Here is a 10183-nt window from a genome sequence, read left to right as displayed (position 1 = left end):
GATTAGCCTGTTCGGACATATACCATTATCTTCATGATTCTTATTCAAACCAGGATGAACCAATATGTAAGAAGCTTGATTGGGAAGCTTGATTGGGAACCACTAATCATTGGAGAATAATCAGGAAGTTGAATAAATTTTCATAAGTGTATTGAGCAAGAAGATATCCCACCTTCTATCCAGATGATTCCGGATTAGCCTGTTCGGACATATGCCATTATCTTCATGATTCTTTATCAAACCAGATGAACCAATATGTAAGAAGCTTGATTGGGAACCACTATCAGTGGAGAATAACCAACAAGTTAAATAAATCTCATAGGAGTTGTGAGTAAGAAGATATTCCACCTTCTATCCACGTGATTCCAGATTAGCATGTTAGGACATATGGCAATATCTTCATGATTCTTATCAAACCAGGATGAACCATGATGTAACAAGCTTGATTGGAACCACTAAATCAGTGGAGAATTTCCAGGAAGTTGAAAAAATCTCATAGGAGTTGTGAGGAAGAATATATCCCACTTTCTATACAGGTTATTCCATATTAGCATGTTCGGACATATGGCAATATCTTCATGATTCTTATGAAACTAGAAGAAGCTTTATTTGGAACCACTAATCAGTGGAGAATAACCAGGAAGTTGAATAAATCTCATAGGAGTTGTGAGTAAGAAGATATCCCACTTTCTATCCAGATGATTCCAGATTAGCTGTTCGGACATATGCAATATATTCATGATTCTTATGAAACCAGGATGAACCACGATCTAAGAAGCTTTATTTGGAACACTAATCAGTGGAGAATAACCAGGAAGTTAAATAAATCTCATAGGAGTTGTGAGTAAAAAGATATCCCTCTTTTCTATCCAAATGATTCCAGATTAGCCTGTTCGGACATTATGCCATTATCTTCATGATTCTTATCAAACCAGGATGAACCACTACCTAAGAAGCTTTACTCGGAACCACTAATCAGTGGAGAATAACCAGGAAGTTATAAATCTCATAAGTGTTGTGAGAAAGAAGATTATCCCACCTTCTATCCAGATGATTCCAGATTAGCCTGTTCGGACATATGTCATTATCTTCTTGATTCTTATCAAACCAGGATGAACCCCGATATAAGAAGCTTTATTTGGAACCACTAATCAGTGGAGAATAACCAGGAAGTTGAATAAATCTCATAGGAGTTGTGAGTAAGAAGATATCCCACTTTCTATCCAGATGATTCCAGATTAGCCTGTTCGGACATATGGCAATATCTTCATGATTCTTATCAAACCAGGATGAACCACGATCTAAGAAGCTTTATTTGGAACCACTAATTAGTGGAGAATAATATGTGTGAATACATCTCATAAGTGTGTTGAGCAAGAAAGATATCCCACCTTCTATCCAGATGATTCAGATAGCCTGTTGGGACATATACCATTATCTTCATGATTCTTATCAAACCAGGATGAACCAATATGTAAGAAGCTTGATTGGGAACCACTAATCAGTGGAGATAAACAGGGAAGTTAATAATTTCATACGTGTATTGAGCAAGAAGATATCCCACCTTCTATCCAGATGATTCCGGATTAGCATGTTCGGACATATGCCATTTCTTCATTATTCTTATCAAACCAGGATGAACCAAAATGTAAGAAGCTTGATTGGGAACCACTAATCAGTGGAGAATAACCAAGAAGTTAAATAAATCTCATAGGAGTTGTGAGTAAGAAGAATATTCCACCTTTCTATACAGGTTATTCCATATTAGCATGTTCGGACATATGGCAATATCTTCATGATTCTTATCAAACCAGAAGAAGCTTTATTTGGAACCACTAATCAGTGAAGAATAACCAGGAAGTTGAATAAATATCATAAGTGTTGTGAGCAAGAAGATATCCACCTTCTATCGAGATGATTCCAGATTAGCATGTTAGGACATATGCTATTATCTTCATGATTCTTATCAAACCAGGATGAACCACGATCTAAGAAGCTTTATTTGTAACCACTTATCAGTGGAGAATAACCAGGAAGTTGAATAAATCTCATAGGAGTTGTGAGTAAGAAGATATCTGATATACCATGGATTGTACCCGTTTTTAACCATGGTATACTAGTATTTATTATATTTAATCTGTTTTCTAGCCTATTAGGTATGTTTTTTAGGTTCAGGAGCATTTTGTGAGAAAGTGATGTTTTTGGAGCATTTTGAAGTACAAGAGACTAAGTCGGAAGTCAACATTGCGATTATATCGATCGATACTCATCCTGAGTCGTCGATCGTTGTAGCTGAGAAGATCCGCATACTAGAAGATTATAATCCGATCGATACACATCCAGTGTTGTCGATCGATATCAAAGACGAAATAGTTTAGCCGACTACTTCACCAAGACTTCCACCAAATTACGAGATTGCCCCTGACGAGTTTTTTAACCTAATGGAAATGCTTAAAATATTCCTGCTAAGTGTCTTTTTGACGGCAACCTCGAAAGAAGCAAGCTTTTAAAACCCTCAAAGCAGAGAGTGTGAGAGAGAGACAGAGTTTTATTTGTTTGAGAGATTGGAGAGATTTCTCATCTCCTTTTGTATTTCTACTTTATTCCATCTATGCAATTCTTTCATCTATCTATTGTTATGAATTGCTTAGTTATGTTTGAGTAGTCTACTTGTTAGATCTAGGTTCAAATAGGTTTGTGGATTAGCCCCAAACTATAATTGCTAAGTTTGTGATACTCATCAAATGGGTTGCACCCTATGCTGTTTTTAGATTACCTAACTAGAACATAGATCACTAGGATCTTTGATTATCTTGAATTATCCATTTGAGCTTGTCTGTCTCCTGTTGAGAAGAACGACAGTTCCTCCTTGAGACCTTGTGGTCATATTCGGCTCGCGCCTAGGCAGATCTAGAAGCCGTCAATCGATATCCCGACAGGTGAATCGATCGGCGCTGCGAAAGGTGTATCGCTCGATATCTCAAAGGATATCGACCGACTCTTTTTCTGTTCATCGTGCGAAAGGTGTGGCCAGAGATCTAGATAATTTAACCAGTGATACTTCACTTGAGTTAAGCGGCTGAGATCTATAGTATCATGCAAGCAACTTATTAAAGCATTTATAGAGATTATAATCTCCACTCCTGAATAGAAACCCTATGTCTACCACTCTTTATCACATTTTAAATAACCCCATCATATTGTTAGTTAGAGCAACTACCTTGCTCATTTTAGGAATTGTTACTTTTATTTCCACCATATAAACCAACCTTGCCTAGGATTGATTACTAGATTTTATTTAATTGGTTCCCTAGCTCCTCGTGATCGAACCTAAGTACTACAGCTGTACCTCTTATTTGAGAGAGTAAGCTCTACTGGGTAATTTGAGCACTATCAAATTGGCGCCGTTGCCGGGGAGCTTTGATCAAAATTAGATTTAATCCTTATTAATCTTAGGTTTTTTTTTACCCCCTTTCTAATTAAAATTTTTCTTGTCTTTTCAGGTACATGCCCAGCAGTACCAGAAGTAACATGGGAAATCAACTATTATTCTCAGAAGATCCTTGCACACTTGGAACGTTCAATCCGCAAAGACCTACGCTCTGCATCGATCGACAGAACCACATTACCGTCGACCTGATTCTCACGTTCAACAGTCGACCGACACTCAGACAGTACCATCGACCGTTACCGTTCGCCGGTCCGCATCGTTCGATACTTCAAACCGTATATCGATCGACACTACTCCGCGAAGCATGGTCGCGATTGTTATTCTCACGCAGGGCGAGAATGGAAACCTGTATGACCAAGATGGTCAATCTGTGCGTAATGCAACAGGTCAGAAGCTAGATGCACAGGGAAACATAATCCTTGAACCTGAAAGCTGAGGCTACATGAGAAGCTCAAACACGATCGTTGGCAGACTATAACGGTCCAGACGAGTACTACACCAACAGATCAGCTATTTCGACTTCCAAAGATTCAGAAGCGAACTTCGAGCTCAAGCCTCAGTACTACTCTCTCGTGTCTCAGATACCGTATTCTCGGCTATCGCACGAGCATCCTATGGACCATCTGGAGAGGTTCGAGGATCTTATCGCTGCTATTCGTATGGATGAGTCCCTGAGGACTACCTACTCTGCAAGCTCTTCAATACTCACTGATTGGAGAAGCTTCGCACTGGCTCAAGCAGCTACCTACATGATCACTGACATCCTGGGCGACATCAAAAGCGCCTTCCTGCGTAATTTCTTTGATGAGGCACGCGCTGAAGACTTAAGAAGCAAAATCGCCACTTTCGCGCAAAAGCCTAGTGAGACTTTTAAAGACGCGTGGATCAGATTCAAGTTCTTCCAGCGAGACTGTCCACACCATGGATTCAATGAAGTGCAGCTGCTAAGCACTTTCTACAGAGGTATCGCCTTGAGGTATCAGATGGCTCTTGATACTGCTAGTGAGGGGAACTTCAACACTAGGAATCCAATAGAGGCTGTGAGACTTATTGAGAACCTAGCCAACAGCAGCAGCACCAAGAACACTGACTCTGACAAGAAGAAATCGGTTGCAGCCATCGGGGTAGACCAGATGAATGAAGTCGGAGCCAAGATAGATGCTTTACATGCATTTCTGGGGCAGCCAGTCTGCTCAGCTGAAGAAGGAGAGGCTAGAGAAGATGATACAAAGGAAGGTGTGAACTACATTGGAGTACTGGATTTCAGAGATATGAAAAACAAAGTGGAAACAAAAACTTTTTTGGCAGTGGTCAGAAGAGTAACTACAACCAGAGTTCACAGTATCAGAAACCCTTCACCAACACAAGGAACTACGGCAACTCAGCTTACCAAAACCCACCGCCACCCACCCAGGAGAGTAAGTTTGATGCCATGATTGATAGAGTTCTGGAAGGTCAGCAGAAGCTTACAGTAGACTTCAATGGGAACCTATCTTCATGATTCTTATCAAACCAGATGAACCACGATCTAAGGAGCTTTATTTGGAACCAATATTCATCGGAGAATAACCAGTAAGTTGAATAAATCTCATAAGTGTGATGTGCAAGAAGATATCCCACCTTTTATCCAGGTGATTCGAGATTAGCCTGTTCGGACATATGCCATTATCTTCATGATTCTTATCAAACCAGGATGAACCAATATGTTAAGAAGCTTGATTGGAACCACTAATCAGTGGAGAATAACCAGGAAGTTGAATAAATCTCATAGGAGTTGTGAGTAAGAAGATATCCCACATTCAATTCAGGTGATTCCAGATTAGCCTGTTCGGACATATGGCAATATCCTCATGATTCTTATCAAACCAGGATGAACCACGATCTAAGAAGCATTATTTGGAACCACTAATCAGTGGAGAATAACCAGTAAGTTGAATAAATCTCATAGGAGTTGTGAGTAAGAAGATATCCCACTTTCTATCCAGATGATTCCAGATTAGCCTGTTCGGACATATTGCGATATCTTCATGATTCTTATCAAACCAGGATGAACCAATATGTAAGAAGCTTGATTGGGAACCACTAATCAGTGGAGAATAACCAGGAAGTTTTATAAATCTCATAGGAATAGTGAGCAAGAAGATATCCCACTTTTATCCAGATAATTCCAGATTAGCCTGTTCGGACATATGGCAATCTCTTCATGATTCTTATCAAACCAGGATGAAACACGATCTAAGAAGCTTTATTTGGAACCATTAATCAGTGGAGAATAACCAGGAAGTTGAATAAATCTCATTAGTGTATTGAGCAAGAAGATATCCCACCTTCTATCCAAATGATTCTAGATTAGCATGTTCGGACATATGTCATTATCTTCATGATTCTTATCAAACGAGGATGAACCACGATCTAAGAAACTTTATTTGGAACCACTAATCAGTGGAGAATAACCAGGAAGTTGAATAAATCTCGTAGGAATTGTGAGTAAGAAGATATCCCACTGTCTATCCAGATGATTCCAGATTAGCATGTTCGGACATATGGCAATATATTCATGATTCTTATAAAACCAGGATGAACCACAATCTAAGAAGCTTTATTTGGAACAAATAATCAGTGGAGAATATCCAGGAAGTTGAATAAATCTCATAAGTGTGTTGAGCAAAAGATATCCCACCTTCTATAAAGATGATTCCAGATTACCCTGTTTGGACATATGCCATTATCTTCATGATTCTTATCAAACCAGGATGAACCAATATGTAAGAAGCTTGATTGGGAACCACCATTCAGTGGAGAATAACCAGGAAGTTAAATAAATCTCTTAGGAGTTGTGAGTAGAAGATGTCCCACTTTCTATCCAGATGATTCCAGATTAGCCTGTTCGGACATATGGCAATATCTTCATGATTCTTATCAAAACAGGATGAACCACGATCTAAGAAGCTTTATTTGGAACCACTAATCAGTGGAGAATAACCAGGAAGTTAAATAAATCTCATAGGAGTTGTGAGTAAGAAGATATCCCACTTTCTATCCAGATGATTCCAGATTAGCCTGTTTGGACATATGAAAATATCTTCATGATTCTTATCAAAGCAGGATGAACCACGATCTAAGAAGCTTTACTCGGAACCACTAATCAGTGGAGAATAAACAGGAAGTATAATAATCTCATAAGTGTTGTGAGCAAGAAAAATATCCCACCTTCTATCCAGATGATTCCAGATTAGCCTGTTCGGACATATGTCATTATCTTCTTGATTCTTATCAAACCAGGATGAACCACGATCCAAGAAGCTTTATTTGGAACCACTAATCAGTGGAGAATAACCAGGAAGTTGAATAAATCTCATAGGAATTGTGAGCAAGAAGATATCCCACTTTTTTCCAGATGATTCCAGATTAGCTTGTTCGGACATATGGCAATCTCTTCATGATTCTTATCAAACCAGGATGAACCACGATCTAAGAAGCTTTATTTGGAACCACTAATCAGTGGAGAATAACCAGGAAGTTGAATAAATCTCATTAGTGTATTGAGCAAGAAGATATCCCACCTTCTATCCAGATGATTCTAGATTAGCATGTTCGGACATATGGCAATATCTTCATGATTCTTATCAAACCAGGATGAACCACGATCTAAGAAGCTTTATTTGGAACCAATAATCAGTGGAGAATAACCAGGAAGTTGAATAAATCTCATAAGTGTTCTGAGCAAGAAGATATCCCACCTTCTATCCAGATGATTCCAGCTTAGCCTGTTCGGACATATGTCATTATCTTCATGATTCTTATCAAACCAGGATGAACCACGATCTAAGAAGCTTTATTTGGAACAAACTAATCAATGGAGAATAACCAGGAAGTTGAATAAATCTCATAAGTGTGTTGAGCAAGAAGATCCCACCTTCTATCCAGATGATTCCAGATTAGCCTGTTCGGACATATGCCATATTATCTTCATGATTCTTATCAAACCAGGATGAACCAATATGTAAGAAGCTTGATTGGGAACCACTATTCAGTGGAGAATAACCAGGAAGTTAAATAAATCTCATAGGAGTTGTGAGTAAGAAGATATCCCACTTTCTATCCAGATGATTCCAGATTAGCCTGTTTGGGACATATGAAAATATCTTCATGATTCTTATCAAAGCAGGATGAACCACGATCTAAGAAGCTTTACTCGGAACCACTAATCAGTGGAGAATAACCAGGAAGTAGAATAAATCTCATAAGTGTTGTGAGCAAGAAAATATCCCACCTTCTATCCAGAGGATTCCAGATTAGCCTGTTCGGACATATGTCATTATCTTCTTGATTCTTATCAAACCAGGATGAACCACGATCCAAGAAGCTTTATTTGGAACCACTAATCAGTGGAGAATAACCAGGAAGTTGAATAAATCTCATAGGAATTGTGAGCAAGAGATATCCCACTTTTTTCCAGATGATTCCAGATTAGCTTGTTCGGACATATGGCAATCTCTTCATGATTCTTATCAACCAGGATGAACCACGATCTAAGAAGCTTTATTTGGAACCACTAATCAGTGGAGAATAACCACGAAGTTGAATAAATCTCATTAGTGTATTGAGCAAGAAGATATCCCACCTTCTATCCAGATGATTCTAGATTAGCCTGTTCGGACATATGGCAATATCTTCATGATTCTTATCGGACCAGGATGAAACCACGATCTAAGAAGCTTTATTTGGAACCAATAATCAGTGGAGAATAACCAGGAAGTTGGATAAATCTCATAAGTGTTGTGAGCAAGAAGATATCCCACCTTCTATCCAGATGATTCCAGCTTAGCCTGTTCGGACATATGTCATTATCTTCATGATTCTTATCAAACCAGGATGAACCACGATCTAAGAAGCTTTATTTGGAACAAACTAATCAGTGGAGAATAACCAGGAAGTTGAATAAATCTCATAAGTGTGTTGAGCAAGAAGATCCCACCTTCTATCCAGATGATTCCAGATTAGCCTGTTCGGACATATGCCATATTATCTTCATGATTCTTATCAAACCAGCATGAACCAATATGTAAGAAGCTTGATTGGGAACCACTATTCAGTGGAGAATAACCAGGAAGTTAAATAAATCTCATAGGAGTTGTGAGTAAGAAGATATCCCACTTTCTATCTAGATGATTCCAGATTAGCATGTTCGGACATATGGCAATATTGATATATGGTGTTTTATACATCATTGTATATATATTTTCTAATTGGTTTTCAAGTCTTTATCAAGTCTTTCTAGTCCTTTTCGAGTCATTACAGGTCTGGAGTTGCACTGGATGGGAGATGGACCTGCTGGAACAAAAGAGGCAGAAAACAGTGCAGTTTGGTGATTTTCACGCAGAACAGTCTGATGATTGTTCCTGATCGAGCGGAACAACCCGAGTGATTGTTCCTGCGGCAGAGATTTTTATGGAAACCACTATTATTTCGGGATTTGCCCTAATTTTCCTCTTTTTTTCTCCCAGCCGCCTGTGGCTTTGATATATCATATTTTCTGTTTTCTCATTATCATTCTACGCTATTCTAGACACAAGAAACCATTGGAGACTTTTAGATTATTGGATTTTCTTATTGTAAAGGGAGAAGGCTCCATCTCTCTCTCCATAGAGAAAATTATCCTGAACCCTCTCTTTGTTTCTGTTATTTTTATGAAGTATTATTCAGTATCCATGTCTTTGATCTCTTGTGTCATGGCTGAGTAGTCGGCTAGCTTGTCTAGGGTTCTAGGGTGTTGATTTCGTGAGCTAAAAATAGATAAGTGAATCCATTGATTGTCTTCATTTATAACTGTTCTTATTGCTTGCATTAAACTGGCCGCTTAATGTTAGATCACAGGTTTAACCTGTTCATTAACCGTGTAATAGGTTGCTAGATCAGTTTTGAATGAGCATTGCATCCCTAATCAGTGAAAGTAGATATTAGGGTGTTTTGTGAACCTATCGGACTTGATATCTATTGCTTGCGATCGCTTCTCACCTCAACGACAGTTAGACGGTGAGATCGATCAGCATAGGGAGCAGTACCACGACAGTGGGCTGTTCTACTTGAGTGATCCGAGTTCTAGACTTACGCTTAACTATGCTTGAATAATTGTTTGGCTCACAAGTATTAGCACCCGATGAAGTAACCCTAGACTTGCTTCTCTTTAATTTGAATTTACTCTTTGCAATCATTTCACTACAAGAAAAACGTGGCCTTAACAACCAACATTAACGACCACAAAAGCGTAGTCGTAATTTTGGATCTACGTTACGACCCATTTACGACCAAAGCAGAATTGGTCGTAAATTGGTAGTAAATTTGCAACTAATACATGTAGTCGTAAATTAGTTGTAATTTTACATCTAGTTTACGACTACGATCCCTGCTAGTCGTAAAATAGTTGTAAATTTACGACTTATTTACAACCAAATATTTACATCCAATTAACGACTAAATTACGAGGGCATCAGTAGCACTTTGGTAGTTAATTTATCATTACACGTAAAACGTTTGTAAGATCGTCACCTACCAAAATCGAAATTTCTCTATAAACATGACATTCTCCCTCATTCTTAAGATGCACCAAAAAAACGAAAAGAGCAAAAAAAAAAACGAAAAGAGTAAAAAAATGTCTGGAAATATTTATGAGGTTCGAGTTGGATGTATGCGCATAAAGATTCAAGCGGAAGAGTAACAGACGAATTTCTC

At 38.5% G+C, this 10183-nt stretch overlaps 1 non-coding gene across 1 annotated transcript; it reads right to left on the bottom strand.

Moving 5' to 3' along the window:
• Nucleotides 1-4271: 4271 nt before the first annotated feature.
• LOC130505295 (small nucleolar RNA R71) lies at nucleotides 4272-4379 on the bottom strand. The gene has a single exon (XR_008941614.1). It is a non-coding gene; the product is annotated as a small nucleolar RNA R71 (small nucleolar RNA).
• Nucleotides 4380-10183: the final 5804 nt, after the last annotated feature.

The sequence above is a fragment of the Raphanus sativus genome, unplaced genomic scaffold, assembly GCF_000801105.2.
Source record: "Raphanus sativus cultivar WK10039 unplaced genomic scaffold, ASM80110v3 Scaffold2153, whole genome shotgun sequence".
Lineage (NCBI taxonomy): Eukaryota > Viridiplantae > Streptophyta > Magnoliopsida > Brassicales > Brassicaceae > Raphanus > Raphanus sativus.
The sequence above is the reverse complement of the archived record's forward strand: the minus strand, read 5'-3'. Positions and strand labels throughout refer to the sequence as shown.